This window comes from Leptinotarsa decemlineata, unplaced genomic scaffold (genome assembly GCF_025532065.1).
Source record: "Leptinotarsa decemlineata unplaced genomic scaffold, Ldec_3_MD MMD2_P_RNA_scaffold_6, whole genome shotgun sequence".
NCBI lineage: Eukaryota > Metazoa > Arthropoda > Insecta > Coleoptera > Chrysomelidae > Leptinotarsa > Leptinotarsa decemlineata.
This window is the reverse complement of record NW_027412533.1, coordinates 17151797-17169348: the sequence shown is the minus strand read 5'-3', so window position 1 is coordinate 17169348 and position 17552 is coordinate 17151797.

Genomic DNA, 17552 nt, shown 5'->3' with positions numbered 1-17552 from the left:
GGCGTGCTGTTATACATTATCAGATAGTCCAGTAGATCTCGTGGCCAGTCTCTTCCAAGAGACTGACTAATTTTCAGTCGTTTCAGGATATCTCGATTTTGTCTTTCGACTTCTCCGTTCTGCTATGACCAATATGGTATGGTGTGGTAAAGAGTTATTCCATTGTTCACAGAAGGTTTTCATTCCTCTGCTGCTCAATTGACTACCGTTATCCAGTGTCATTGAACAGGGGTTCCCAAGCCTAGAGAAAATTTCCTGTAGCACTTTGATCGTTTTTGCTGTTGTAATATTTTTCATGATTTTTATTTCTTTATAACGGCTATAGTAATCAACAATAACAAACAAGTAATCAGCGCTTGGAGAAGGACCCATAAGATCAATTGCCACATCCAGCCAATGTGCTACCGGAAGTTCTCGTCTTTTCATGGGATTTGAAGGGTTTGGAGCGAAAACGAATGTCCATCCTCTGCAAGAATTCGCCAAATTATCTGCATCCTTGTTCATTTTGGGCCACCATACTTCAATACGTAACCGATTTTTCATAGCTAAGATTCCCGATGTCCTTCATGAGCAGCTCCCAAAATAGCTTGTCGCAAATCTCCATGTATAACTATTTTATTCCCCCGTAGGAGAATTCCATCACAAAAGGCGAGCTCAGTTTCGAAAAATTTGTAACTCTTCACCTCATCATTCCATACATTTTAGTATAACCCCATTTTCACTTTCAGGGTATCCTTATCCTTCTCTGAGGAAAGTTTGATTTTTTCCAGATATACAGCCACAGGGCGGAAGTACTTCATTATTTTGTGAATATGATCATCAACTTCAGGTTTTTTTAATGCAGAATCGCGATAAGGGATCGCGATATTGGATTTTCCAGGTCGGTAAATCCCTTTGAAATTGCAGCCGAAGTACCCATCGTTCGATTCTTGCAAATGGTTTCGATCTTGGTGCGAATATAACCTCCAAATGTTTGTGATCATTCAACTGGACGAGGGCTGCTCCCAGACCAACTGGACTAACATCCGCTATCACTTGGATTCTCAAGTGCGGATTATAGTACCCCGATGATTGAATATTCATAAGGCAACCTTTAGATTTTGGAAAGCTTTTGTCTGGTGCTGTGTGCAATACTTATTCATGTTTGCATATTTTCCAAGTTTCAGCCTCAACTAAGTGGTTCTGTGAGCGTTACGAGGTTTGCCAACCATTTTCCTATAAAGTTGATGAGTCGAAGAATGCCTTGAGCTTCTTCAATTTTGTTCGGTTCACGAAAAGACCTGATGACATTTATGTAACGAAGTGTTTGATTCCATCTGGCGACAACTCATGGCTCAGAAATTGAATACTTTTCATTTTGAAAGCGCATTTTTTCCTATTTAGCAGAACGTTATTTTCATTAAGAACTTTCATAGTTATCTGTAATCTTTTATTATGTTCCTCTTCCGGAACATAATAAAAGATTACATGTTCCGAATAGATACCCTTTTGTAGGGCTGGCTTTACACTTTCGTCACTCGGGATATTTATAAAAACATCTTTGAATTTCGGAAAATGACTGACACTATCGAACTCTATTCCTAGCCTGAGAGCACCCTATTTTCATAGCTGTTATCTTACCACTTAAATTTTTTGATTTGTTTGTTTGACCGCTCAGTAAATTGTTTTCTTTTAGAAAATCTTGTTTGACAAAGTTTCCCGAAATGACCACGTATTCCACATTTTCTGCAATCATTTTTTCTCGCTAAACAGCTTGAATCTTGACTATTGTGACTTTTTTTCCAAAGCGGGAACAGGTATTTATATGACCAGTATTTTTTTAATAAAACTGAGTGCATTCATCTCCTGAACTTTGTTTCGAGCAAATTCTTCCATTTCTCTGTTCACGGATTTGATGTTTGCTTCTGATATAATGGCATCAAGAGTAAATGAATCTTCGATACCCAAAATTGTTTTCCTGAGATCTGAAGAGAAACATTTTTCGACAATTTGGTCAATTATACTTTCTTCAATATTTGTAAAGTTACATTTTTGAGCTTGTATTCTGAGTTTGATAATAAATTTATTAAATTTTTCACCTTGTTCCTGTTTGATTTGCCTAAAAATATGCCTTTCAAATATTTTAATTTTTAGGACTAAAAAAATCATTCAATTCATTTAATGCTATTGTGAATACATCTTACCCTTGCTCATCCATGGAATCTATATTTGCTCCTGGAAGGTTGTAATATATATATATCTTGCAGCCCTAGGCCACCTGAATGCAAAAGAGAAGCTCTCCTTTTACGGGGGTCTTCAATATTCGTTGCTTCCATGAACATCATGAAAGCTCTTTTCCATTGTTCCCATCTTAGTCCCACCGAACTGGGATCATCCTCACAATCGAAGCTTTCCAAGGAAGGCGTGTTTGACATTGTTACTTTTTCCCTGCAAAATTTTTTTTGTCAGGCTTTTATATAACTAGGTGCTTTTCTGATAATTTCCTGAAGATTTGCACTTCTGAAATTCATTATTTTTTTCCTCAATTCAAAGGATCGATTATACTAACGTCGTCTTTTGTCACCAGTGGCCTCGACAAATACGACGGGGCTTCCATTTAACGTTCATGTTCATGTAATATTTCGACCGCATTTCGCATTCCAGAGTGTTGTGATATGGAACCCCGCTTATATAGTCTCCAACTGTCATACAATGCAGAAGCAGCAATTTTCCATAGATAATTTTGATGAAAAAGTGGGTGGTGGATTGGAAAGCGGTGTCCTCCTAACTGTGGCAAGACAAATGTTATGATTTCTCTGCTGACTTATCCTCTGCGATTACGATTTGCTAATGTTCACATGTATTCAAAATCTCTTCATCAACCTAAATATGAATATTTACGTGAAGTACTAGCTCCAATCAAAGGGTTGGGATTTTACACTTTCGCCAATAATGCTGCTGAAATAGTAGAGCCTTCAGACGCCAAATTGGATTGAATATTTATTTTTGATGATGTTATGTGCGAGAAACGATAATATTTCAGTATAGGTCGTCATAAAAATGTGGATGGCTTCTATCTAGCCCAAACATATTCACGAGTGACGAAACAATTGATTCGAGATAATGCAAATTTTATTATACTGTTCAAATAAGATTATATGAATCTCAATCATATTTTTTTCGACCACGTATCACCAAATGTGACATACAAACAATTTCAAGATATGTGTGCGAGATGTTGGGAAGATAAATATGGATTTTTAGTAATTGATAAAGATCGAGAAGGCTAGATGGACGTTATCGAAAAGGATTCGATGCTTTCATATATACTGATGTTCTTGGAACAATTGAATCATTCGAGTGTTAGATAGCGTAGACGACACTTCATTGTACACATTCTTGGGGTAAATACAACATGGAGGGGAAAAATAATGATGAAATATGTTTGAAGAGGAAGTTGATTGAAGCAACGGATGTCATTCAAAAGAAATTTAATTATATCAAGAGTAGTCGCTTGAGTGATCAATCAACACTCGAGATAATCTATGAGCCGGTAATAACACCTTTGAGAGCAATATCTGCCAATACTGGAAGAACATCTCAATTAAATCAGGTGATGCAGAAAACAAAGAGTGTTACACCATTCACCACCGAAACTACAATTAAAAGTGAGTTGAAACCGAAATTTGAAGGGGCTTTTTCAAAGGATCTTTAAACCTCTCAATTGACAAATCCAGATTCAGAAGCACCTAATGCATTCGATGATGGTGATGAGGTACAAAAGCATATGAAAAAGTTACTATCAGGAAATCCCTCTCACGATACAGTCTTTGGAGTACACATGAACACTGAAACGGGAAATTTATTGATGTGTAATTCATCAATGAGAAAATTGTGTTTAAGAATGGTAAAACTATTGCCACTTATCAGGGCACTCTAGAACTATATAAATTGATATTCATGAAAGTACCATCGGGAAATATCCCCTTTTCCGATATGACCACTTATGGTGATATACTCAAATTAACAACCGCTGCATATAAATACAATGAGGGAAAACAGGGTCGAATATCTGAAAGAAATAATCCTACCACTATTATCCAATGGAAACCCTAGTACAGAAGGTGCCGGCATAATCAAAATACCCACTCAAAAAAATATATATCAGAAATAAGCATATATATTATGTTTATTGGAATAAACTCGAAGAATTGGTTGATCGCCTTCGATTGCTTTGGAGTTCACGAATGGCTGGACATACCGGGCACGACAATGAAATATTAGCCATAATTGAGGAATTACGTGAAGAAGGATTAGTCTATTGACCGTAATATAATAATCACGATGTGCGGAGCTGACTCAGTTACTCACAGATGATTTAACTATGTATACCACAATTGATAAATTTGGGCGTAGAAGAGGCGGTGTTCGTAAACCACTTGTTGGAAGATCGGGGATTCATTCTCACACAACATGGTGATTATAACATTTAGAATAAGCGGTTGCAGAATGTTGGTGAATCTGTAGACGGTGAAGACTCTCTCACTAAAAGATATGTTGACGATCACATTAGAGAAGCCAAGGAGTCAACCCTGAAGTATTTCCAAGAATTCATTGCACCAGCGCTACGATACGTCAGAAAAAACATTGATTCAAAAATAGCAAACTGCGAATCATCATTGACAAAAATGCACTCATCACTTCTGCATTAGCTGATCAATTGAGTGTCATCACTTTTGAATCGGTGAAAGTTCATTAGTGTAATTGCAATATTGATATATTTGATGAAAAATAAAAATATGATGAAGTTAAATTTTTCTAATAAAATCGACGCTATGAAGTCATACACTGTCGACATAGAATTCGAAACACACAAAGTGAAGATTTCAGCCATATCAAAGTTCTAATGATTTGAAAATTAGAGTTTGTATCTTCAATTCAAAAATTAGTCATACCAACTGAGAAGAAACTACTAGACGAATCAAAGAACCGTCTCTATTGATTTGGAGATCAGTGTTGGTGCAGTTTATTCAGTTGAAAAAAACCTACCATTGAGTTGACTATAATGATGAGTTGTTTGTTTGAATTTTGTAAATTATCCTTTGTGACGTACTTGCGTTTTAGCCCTCCACGATAGCGTACGCTGGGTAACAATTTACATTGGCAAACAAAACAAAAGAAAGGGTAGTGGTAAATGAAATTGCAACGAATAAAGAAAATGAATTGGTGATAATACTTTCAACAGTTGAAACGTCTAATATAACGTATGTAAAACATATTTTTACACTACATCAAGTTCTTTCACACTATCCACATAAGTGATGTCAGACATGAATGTGACGTCACATGCATTTCAAAGCCAAGTCATAGGCGGAAAGTGAAAAAGGGGTTTCATGGTCAAGTCAGTGTGGTGGCAATATTGAAGGGTATATGTAAGGCACGACCTTAAGGAAAGAATCGCGTACACAAAATAACCTATGAGAAAAAAATACACTCGAACTTGGATACATAGATGTTCATGAACCATTGACAATGAGAATAGAGCATTCATATACGCAAGTATATAGGAGTGAAACCGCTTTCAACAACTTTCACAACTACGAACCATCAGAGGGCCTAATCGAGTGAATCACACTTCTTGCTGTCAAAGTGTCGGAAGCAGCACTGCAATACATTCCTGCGAAACTGGATCCTCGTTTTGACTGAATGTATCACGGTAACCGTCTGCTCAGCGAGCTAGTGTAAAATGCCAATCGTTATATGGAAAGTATGTCGCGATCTCAAAATGACCTCCAAGGGATTATTCTGTATACTCTCACTGCTGGCTCCTATTGCGGATTTAACGCTTTGATGGATTGATCTCATATGACCAAATTCTCACCAGCCCAATCCTGAGTCAACCTATGAGATTTCATTCAAGGTCACTCAAGCTCAAGGTCATGTACCAAGGACAAAGTCGATCGTCAAGGTCGAACTTCATACTCGAAGTCATGTGACGTGCTCATAGCTCAAGGTCGTTAAATGACCTTAAGGGGATTATTGTGCATCCGCTAACCGCTGGCTCCTATTGCGAACTGAATGCTTCGATGGATTGATCTTATAATAATTCATATTGGGGTATGAATGGTTGGGACCATCCCAATCCAAAGTTGATCTATGAGGTTGCATTCAAGGTCACTCATGTATCAAGGACAAAGTCCATCGTCAAGGTAGAATTTCATATTCAAGGTCATACGACGTGCTCATTGTTCAAAGTCATTTAGGGCCTTCAAAGACATATGACGTGAATATAGCTCAAGGTCGTGTGACCTCATTGAAGGTCACGGTCAAGTGGTAGGGGGAGGTTCCGAAATCGGCTTAAGCCAACTACTATCATACCATTGATTCAGATAAAAAAAAATCATTGTTGTGGTAAATATTTTCCGCAACAATAGAATGTGTAAAACGCATCCAGCGTCTTTAAAAGATATACATCAAAAACCTCTCGACGTTTGCGAAAAAATTATTGTCTCTTAAATTCTTTGGAATATGCAGAAATGATTTCAACACAATTTATATTATTATAAGGACGCAGGTATTCATGAGTTAGACAATCTATCCAACTAAGTGGTGAATCATCAACTGAGTAACTGAAATTTTTGAAAGAAAATGTGATTTTTTCACTAAACAATCAGGCGGAATTTTATATTTTGAAGTACACCGTAGAGAGAAATGCTTTGCAACAACATCTCACCTATTTACATGCCTTTCAAAGGTTTTGGGGTAATGGTCTCCATTACTTTGGAATGCAAATGGCAGAAATAGCTGAAGAAAGGGTCTACCTCTCTGAAGTCTCAGATTCAACTTCAATCTTTTGAAAACGTGGTTATTCAATCTCAAAAATAAAATGAAAAATATTCCCTGTATTGTATGTTCCAATTTAACCATTTAAATCAAGTCTGATACTAGAAAAAACGATATTATCGATTGATTTGTCTCATTCAATTTTCATTTATGAACCACATGAGACTCCATAATTAATTTTAAACGAATTTTCGCTACCAGCGCTTCGAGTAATTAAAACAACATTTGACCCGGTTTAATTCCAACACCAGATACGAGACATAAGTTATTCTATTCATTACCAATTCGTTGCTAACGACCTCAAGAGAAAGCTAAGTGCTTTTCTGCGGCATGTTGAGGGTGAACATTGCTTTGCGACTGGAAAAAAGGATAGTTTGCACTGTAAAAACATGTTGTACCCTGCTGTTAAACACTTATAAAGATGGCCCCAAGCTTTATAACACAAGTTATATTTCAGTTGACTTCTGTGATTACTATGATCGAGTAAATACTTCGAGATATAACTTTGGGTCTTGCAGTCAACACACATACCAATGCCGCAGTAGCAGAGGAAACGTTTCGATCTTCGGATTTTATTGGATCACGGCCTATCAGCCCGGATTCTGTTCTCTCTTATCATTACTCTGGCCGTAGAAGCCTATGTCCTTATATTTTCCAAAATTAGTTTTTCCCGAATACGAAAGATTTTTCATTATCTACACTAACACCGATAATCAACGTTTGTTTGAAGGTGATTGACAATGTTTCTTGATGAATTTCACTAGTTCGGACTTCCATTGTCTATTATATAAAATGATTTGAAATCCCTGAAACAAGTAAAAAAGAATAATTAAAAGAGAATAGTTGAAAATAACAATTATATTAAGCAACAATAAACCTGAAATGAAATGATAGTAAAATAACCTACAAGTAAAAATATAATAATTGAATAAATAAAAATTAAAGGAATGCAAAAAGAAAATAATAAAAATAAAAAGTGTAGAGATTCCAAGTCACGTTAGTTCACGACGTTTCGATTGTTGGTATCTACAATCGTCTTCGGGTGATGACTGGACTGATTCCTCCGAGAGATGACTATTTTATAGGTCGTTGAAATACTTTCACTTTCTCTACTTTCCATTTTCCGCTTCACTGATTCCGTGAGAGATGACCGATTTGGCGGGAGTTGGTCATTTCTCGTTTGATGATGGGTTTCCATATGTTTCGTATATCTACGCTGGCCTGGCTGAATACGTTGTTGGACAACATGTATGCGGCTTCCTTAAATTTTCTCCTGAACCAATGTTCCTCTCTGTGCAAGATCTCAGCTTGGGACCACTCGATGTTGTGTTGATGGGTCCAAACATGGTCTGCTATTCCTGATTTGCTGGTTTCTCCTCGCTGTGTGTGCTTCTTGTGCTCGGCAATGCGAATATTCAATGGCCTCTTAGTTTCACCAATATAGGATTTTCCGCACTCACAGGGTATCCGGTAAATGCAATTCTTGGAATCGCAGTCCGCGTTTGGAGGCCTGGTTTTCGTGAGGCTGCTACGGATAGTGTTACCGGATCTGAAACAGGTTCTAATGTTGTACTTGGATAATCAACATACGCAATAAGCTAGCAGAGTGCTATTAATTATACTTTCAAAAACTACACCTTACGATTTCTCCACAAACTTTATTTTAAAAAATATATCACATGTTTTGCTAACACAGTAGCTTTTTCGAATAATTTTGAAAATAAAGTTTGTGAAGATCAAATCGTGAAGTGTAGTTTTTGAAATTACTATGGATCTTCATCAAGTAACGCCCGAATTATTCAGAAAATTTCAATTATACATTCAATATCAGTCAGTAACGTAGCCAGGAATTTCGTTCGGGGGGCCTCCAAAACCAGAGGTGTCCGGAGGTACCCATCCGGTACTGAATAAAGGGTTTCAAACTAATTTTAATAATTTTCATATTCGAAAAAATTTCATACTTCATAGGAACCTTTTTCAAATTAATGATTTTTCAAGATTTTTATTTCTTTTTTCATGTAGCAAAGTAATTGTGTTTTATCCAAATAAACATAAATATAGTAATGTAGTTTGTACAAAGCTTCAAACTCTTTCATAAACATGAGTAAGGCTAGATAAACAACAGTGTAGAGCAATAGTTAAAATATATTCATGACGTTCAACATTTCATGAATGAATTTAACAAAATAATGCTCTAAGTTACAGCACAAATATCCTATTTCCACTAGCGGCTGGCCTGCGAACTAGACTTACTGTGACAGTCCAGTCGAAATTCGGCCAGCTATACAAACACCGCCACTACACCACCCGAGCGGCCAAGCTCAAACATATTGTTTGATAATTTATGATTTAAACAAAAAGACAAACCAACGATGGTATGATAATTTGATGTTTGCACGCAAGAGGGATAATAACTTTTCTTTCTTTCCCCTACTCCACACCTAATTTATTTTTTATGTAATATGTTTTAAAATTTCAGGAGGTCCTGACCCCCCACCCCCTTTCACTACGCCAATTGTTTGTTTGTTATAATGAATGAATAAATCGAGTGACTACTGAACATTGCGAAAAATGTTTCACTTACAGAAAGTTACATTGAGGGCGAGTTACGTGTGCCATATTTCATAATTTAAAAAAAAATTATACGGAAATTCCAAAAATGTTTGAATGTCTGCCTACTGTCCAGCTCCATAAGAAGTATTCGTAATGAGATGCAGAAAGGAAGTCTAAGTCTAAACGAATAAATAAGGTACAAGGTATCCGATACTGAGTGAAGCAACTGAATCAGTTGAAACTTCATCATATTAACGAATTCCAGCCAATGTTTTGTTCACAGGAACATGAGTCGAAACTAGCACTGCAACGCTCTTTTCGAAGTGCTTTCTAACGATCCAGCTGGTGTCGTCAGGAGATTAAGAAGACATCCTATTTCATCTCCTGATGAACTTGGTTGATGGAACGCGCGTTGCGAATAGTGTTGCAGTTCTACGACGATTGTTCCTATGATTTTTCGTAAACGAATTTTGATGTTTCATTTTGTGTTGAAAGATAAATTGATTCTCGAGAGCACCAAGTCGCAATGGGCCAATATGAAGTTGGTCATGAGTAGAGAACTATTATCAAAACTCAATTCAAAGTGAATCGAAGGTTTGGCCTTGGAACGTGTCTGTGATAATGATAAAATAATCAAACGTCATAGAGATGATGATCATATATACATATTTTATAAATCTCTTCTATAATCATCTCATAACGAACGTAAATGTTTACAATTATTTTTATTCAGCTCACAAAAACTATCAGAAGACTAATATTTTTCAAATACAATGTTTACTATAGTCTATTTCAAAAGAGTGTAGAGTAATAAATCATGAAGTGTCATAAAATTTGCCTGAATTTCGTTGTCGTCCATGGGCGTAGGCAAATCTTAGGATTATTAAACTTAATAATTAAAGTAAATTAAAAATTACAGACATAGATAATAATAAAAGGCCATTTTTGGGAAGTAATTTGGTCTAAAACTAAGTACCTACATGTATTTAGGTAAGTAAAATTTCTTAAAAAAAGATTAAGATTAATTTTAGTGGTTCTTGTAAACTTATTGATTATGCAATTTGGGTTCATATACTTGAGCATGATTTCTCAAAAAAGGGTTAACACTTAGTTCCGAGGTGCCATGTCATTATAATAATCCCTTTTTGACTACTACTTCGAAGACTACTTCGGGGAAATGTTAAAATTTCTTTCAGCTGATTCGGTCGTGGTTATGGATAATGCAAGCTACCATTCAAGGCGCTTAGAGAAGGTACCAACTTCAGCTTGGAGAAAGCAAGAAATTATTAACTGGCTGTCAAATAAAGGTATTCAGTTTGAGACGAATTCAGTAAAGAAGGAACTACTAGCCATAGTAAAACAACATAAATCTCGCTTCATGAAATATGCCGTAGAAGATGTAGCAGAAAAGTATAAAGTAACTGTGCTGCGCCTACCGCCATATCATTGCGAATTAAATCCTATAGAACTTATATGGGCACAAGTTAAAGGATATGTTGCAAGGCACAATACCACATTTAAAATGAAAGATGTCAAGGTATTGTTTGATCAAGCCATTATGGAAATCACATCAGAAAACTGGCAAAAAGCAATCCAGCATGTTTTAAAAGAGGAAGATAAAATGTGGGAACTGGACAACTTGGTCGATCAGGTGGTTGACCCTATAATTATAACACCAGGGGATGATGACAGTTCTTCGGATGAAGACTATACTGATGTAGAATAATTTAATTGAATTGTAAATATACTGTAGCGGGATAAGCAATCTGGACAGAGACCAGTGTATCAGTGACAGTGACACTTTTGCTTAGGTTAGGGTTTAGAATTAAGGGTAGTCTGAATAATTATTTTCTCGGAAGGTTCTCGAAAATTGTACCTAGTAATCTCTAGAACATTCAATTAGGGTATAAATAGAGTGTTGTTAAACGTTAAGGGAAGTTCACAGTTTTAGTATTGTTCAAGTGTCAAATTGTAATAACGTATCCAGTAAAGTTCTTGTCGTTTTTGTGAATAAATTGATTTAAAGTCCCCACAAGTGTTTCAATACGTAAAGTTCGTTCGTGTGTGTTTGTGAGTATTTCCCGATTTCGGTTCGTATATATTTTATTGTTACATTTTATATTTTTTTAATAACACTGTTCTGCTGTATTAAATTTTTATTTCCTTTAATATAATTTTTATGAATGCATATTCTTTTGGCAATTATCCCACTAGCGCGCCTCTGGCTCAGTATTTATCCGTCGATAACAATGGACAAATCCCTTAAAACAGGGTGATACCTACCTGCTCTTTATGAAACGACATAATTTTGCAATGCGGACTAGGGAAGTGACAGAATTTGTTGACGGATCACCCTGTAGCGCTTTTGAATACTTAATGAGATTTTATTACTCTACACTCTTTTGAAATAGACTATAGTAGTACTCAATTTTGTTGCACGAAGTGTATTATCAATTGAAACTCCTTATTTTTACTAAGAACAGAATTTTCATCATGCCCATTTTTATTTACAACCAATTCAATTTCTCGTAATTTTTCCACTAATTTGCGAACAATTTTCACAAGACACAAGACTATGTCTGTCCAAATAAGACATGTTGCGAATATTCGCATCAGCAAATGGGGAGCTTCTGTATATATTTCGAATATTCGTATCCGCATCCGCAATAATCAATGCGGATGTTCATGTGGATGCGGATATAATATAGGTTCGCACGTGACAATGACCAATAGGACCGAACAAATTGGTAACAAGATCTGACACGTTTGTTGTGTTGCATCATTCGATTTTTGTAAATAAATCATTACGTGTTTGTTTGCGCTGTGGATGGATACTTTATGTATAGATAGATATTTTGAGTATTATTGTGGAATAGTGATCATTGTGTGTCAATAATTGTTTATTGGGAAATCTCTATATCAGTCATGGCTCGGCTTATTAAATTAAAATCACCAGGTGCATGCTATTATGTTACACATGTAATACGTTTTATTGTAGGTAAAGTGTATCGTTTTATAATAATACTTTTCATTTTTCCAGCGTGGTTTCCGTCATTGATAGATTATCTGACAAGTTGAATAACAATGTCACCACCGACGCAAAGTTCACAAGAGTTTGATCCGATTCGTTAGGCCGTCACGACTCAGAAAAATGAAACTTTCAACGAGTTTTTCGTGCTTGGGAGAAAACAATTTGTATATTACACCACCTACTTAGATCCTTGTTATTAGCACAAATTTTTGATACCGGTGACTAAGGAAAAGATTAAAAACGATAATTTGATGATAACAAATGTTGAGAATTACGTTTTCGGTTCTATTCATGCCAATTCCGAAAGGGACCAAAAGAATGAGAATGACTGATTACACGAAAAGGAATATGGAACAACTAGGACCAGGGACATCAAGTAATGTTGGGAAGTCATGCTTAAAAAAACGATCTCGCTATGATGTCAAGTAAAGATGAGAGTCAAGAAATACTAGAGAGTAGCAATGAAACTGTACTCGAAAAGAAATTACTTTTTTACCGCACTAGAAAAAGAATAAATGTGGATAAAAATCCTTTCGAGTGGTGGAGTATTCATCAAGAGAAATACAATATATTATCACCGATAGCACGAATATTTTCATCCGCTCCACCAGGCAGTGTTCCTATAGCAAAAACTTATTTTGTGACCCAGGTTTAATTTACTAACCTGTGCGTAAATCGCCTTGAATCAGAAAGGCGGCAATATTACTCTTTATTGGGTATAATGCTCCTATTTCAAACTTTACTTACTAATACAAAAATTAGTAAGTGAAGTTGAAAAGAAATAAGAGTATTATACTCAATACTAATTTTTAAATAGTAAAAATGTTAATAATTACTGTATCATTGTTTCAATTCTTCATTCATAGATTATATTTATATAAGATCTCAAACAGATGTTTGATCCGCGGATGTGAGCCTTCAAAAATCCGCATCCGCATTCATATCCACGGATGTGAATAAATCGACATTGGCAACATCCCTGGTCCAAATCTTTTGGCAACCAAATACCCAGACTCTTTTCGATGACCGACTCTATTCAATTAAAAAAAGAAGTATCAAAGTATGAAATCGAATATTTTTTATTTGAAAAATTCAATTTCCATCTTCTCCATAAGCTCAATTGAATGATGATTATATACATCCCACTGCAGTTCTTACCTTCAAATCGATTCATATCTATACATTCGAACTTTGACCAGACGAACCATCCATTGAATGCGATCAAGCAACCGTATTGATGTTTGCAAACTTCCCAGTCTAATTTACATTCAAAGTTAAACTGGTAAATTACTTCTATAACTTGAGTTGATCTTTTATTTGTGAATGAAATTGATCTTCACGAAAATGTTAGTATATTTTTGAATGGTTTTATTTAGCTTGCCCTGTTTGTTTGTTTGGGTCAAATTTAGTAATTGAAGTTTGATCCACTTTCTGTTGACAAATTAATCTGATATTCGCTGCACATATTTAGTTTCGATGATAATACAATTAAATAAATTCTGTATCATTGTAAAATCCAAATCGTCGCAGGTAGAAAATGGCGAATTACATATTTTTTCACAACTATCTATTGAGATACCCATATTGATGGGTATCAAATGACAGAGCTAGACTGATAGAATGGTAGTACACTTTGAAAAAGATGCAAATTCAAAATGGACGCAGTTACGAAATGGGGGAATACTTTTTTCACAACTACTCCAATATAGGTATCAAATGACAGAACTTGACTGATACACTTTGAAAAAGATGCAAATTCAAGATGGCCGTATCTACAAAATGGCGGATTAGGAATTACTTTGTAATACTGATGCACTAAATGAACTAACAAAATGAGACGAATTGAGTAACAAAATCAGAAACTTGAAAATAAAATGAGCACAAAAAATTTGTTTTTTCGTAATTTCAACTTTTCATTTGGAATAATTATGAAATACACCGGTACTGCTTCATTCCCTCCTGTTCATAAAAAAGGACATATGCCTCATCACTCACAAGCGATTTTGGTGAAATTGGGGACACGTGTGAATCGTTGTATTCATGCCACGTGCCACTATAAGGGAGTCTGCAATATGCTGTGTAATGCCCGTTGAAAGTAGTCCCAATGCGATTTGAAAGTGCGTACAAATCATAACGACAAGGAGTCACATTGTCTGCTGCATAATTGCTCATATCCAATCCATCTGAATTTTACTCTGAATCTTTCCGTTGGAGAGAATTTTTTAAATGAATTATTGAAATACAGGGAAAGTTATAGATTGATAGAGACTGTACATTTTCTTCTTTCCTTGCACCTCGAACACATTGGTTTTTCATCTCCATCCAGAATTTCCTCTCTTGTGAAGAAATACAAGCAATGTGACAAACTTAATTGGCCAGTGCTTTGTGGTATGGGGAGTGACAAATCCCAGAAAGGATCGAAGGTTACTGATGAGTGTCCACAGTGTGTGCACTTCATAGTGGATTTTAATTGACCAACGGAATTGTCTACAATCTTAGAGTTGTTCATATTCAAATATCTCATCTAAGACTCTTGTGCTTTTCCGCTGTCGCTCAATTTTTCGTCAATCTCCGTTAAGATCGGTTCAGGTTTCTCAGTAATTCTGCTGAAATCCTCATGTAAACCTTCTAAAACAGGGGTTCCCAACCTTTTTGCACCTGCGTACCACTTGACTTTTTGAGAAATATTGGCGTACTACCAGACCTAAATATTTTAATGAACGTATAATATTTACTCTTCTAAAAGTGTTTAAAAGCATCTGTAATTAAATTCCTGAGAAAGCTTCATATTTAATGGTTAGATATTTGTTTATTTATAACATGCTTATAATAAAGGAGAAATAAAAAGATCGAAATGGTATTAATTTACAGTTTTATTTCTTACCCATACGTTTAAAAACATACAAATGAAAAATTATCAAAAATTCAGCAAAAAACTAATCATCATACAAAATATACTTTTATAGTCTTCAGTGCGAAACTTATTGTTGCTTGCCTGCGATTAAAATATCAACATTAGGAGTAATGGAACTTATCTTCACAAGTTCTCTTCAACACTCATTCTGCTTCTATATTTGGTTTTTATGTACAAGAGTTCAGAAAATCCACTCTCACACAAGTAACTCGTAACAAATGGCATCAAAAATAGCAAAGCTTGCCGAAAGAGCTAAGGGTACTCGGTTTTACATCCGATCCAGAAATTGGTTGAAGAAATCTCTTTAAAATAATATTTCATGGAACTATCTTCTGTAAGGTCGATAAAACTTTTTTTAGTTCCAATTCATTTGGTGAGGTTGCCGAAAAAGGATTTCTGATCCAGTCCGCTTTTGAATAATCTTCAGAGACAAAATGGTTTAGACTTTCGCGACTGAGGTTTTCAGTGTCATTATTTTTCGAGTTTGAAAACCGTTGATTTTTGGAATTTCTTCCTGACGTTTCGCTGGCGCCAGTGGCTAGCTTCTTCAGAGGTTTAACCATCATGACTTGCTGTCCGATGACTAACTTTTAGGCTTCGTAAAGCGTATTTATGCCTTGTCAGGTAATCAGTTGTATTTGTACCTGTACTTTTCCTTGCAGGTTAAACCTCTGAAGAAGCTAGCCACTCGCGCCAGTGAAACGTCAGGAAAAAATTCCAAAAATCCACGGCTTTCAAACTCGAAAAATAATGACACTGAATCTTCAGAGAAATACTTCTTGAATATTCTTTGGAGGTCTTCCAAGTGAACAATGATATCTGCAACCACATCTGGCATTGAAGATTCTTCAAAAAATGATGATAGAATGGGAAATGCAGATAAATTCTCCTCCTGTATTTGTGAACAAAACAGGACCAACTTTCTCTTGAAGGAGTTAATTTTGTCACTGGCTGTGAAGGCTGTTGTGTTTGGTCCCTGAAGTCCCAAGTTCAGTGTGTTGAGTTTGTCAAAAATGTCGGCTAGGTAAGCCAATCTTGACAACCATTCTTAATCAGCAAACAATTTTTTCATGTCATGATTTTTTTCACTTAAAAACATGAAAACTTCTGATCTCAGGTCAAAGAGACGATTCAAAATTTTCCCGCGAGATAACTACCTCACTTCTGTATGTAGGAGTGAAGTTTTGAACTTGCCACCCATTTCTTCACACATCAAAGAGAATGATCTTGTGTTTAGATCCCTAGCTTTCATGAAGTTAATAACTTTCACAGCATCTAATAGAACGGAGTTAACATTTTCCGGCATACGTTTAGCAGCTAATGCTTCTCGATGGATGACACAATGCGTACTCTGGCATTCAGGAGCAACTCCAATCATTTTTGCTGCTAGCCCTGTCAATTTTCCTGACACAGCTTTTGCCCCATCTTTACACAAGCCAATATACTTGAACCAGAGAATGCCTACTTTGAGCACATATTCATCAATTACCTTAAAAATGAGTTCCGCTGTGGTATTTGATTCAAGTGGTTTTCAGAAAAAAAACTCTTCTATCACCTCTTCATTATAATTAAATCGCACGAAAACAAGTAGCTGCACCATGTTTGTAACATCAGTGCTTTCGTCAACTTGAAGTGCAAAATAGGTGCATTCTTGGAGTTTTAAAGCCAGTTGTTCCTCAATATTATTAGACATATCGTCAATTCGTCTTTTTACTGTGTTATTTATTGATAGTGATATTTTTTCAAATATATTTTGCTGTTTCTTCTCCTAACACGGCTTGAACCATATCCACAGCGGTCGGCAGCAAAAGCGTCTCACCTATTGTGTGAGGCTTCCCATCTTTTGCAATTCCTAAACTAGCAAGGTATGACGCCTTTATCTAGTTAGTATCAATATTGACAAACTTCGTCAAACATTAGATTTCTTTCTTAAAAAATTAGGAATGTCACTGGTTTCAGTCTCTGGATTCACTATGAAACCGTTCTGTAAGTAGCTTTCATCGTATTTACGATTGGCCGGTGATTTAGGTTTCTTAGCACAACTGTTTGAAGTAGAAGAGGGCGTCAGAAATCGTTTCATAGTTCAGTTTTCTTATACGAAATCAGAATTAATAATTACAACACCCACAATGAAACTGTAATGCCAAGTGAAAGTGAAAGACAATCCTTTTAAAGAACCAGAGGGAAAAAATGAAACACCCTTTGTTTACCAGTTGTACTATCTGGGGATTT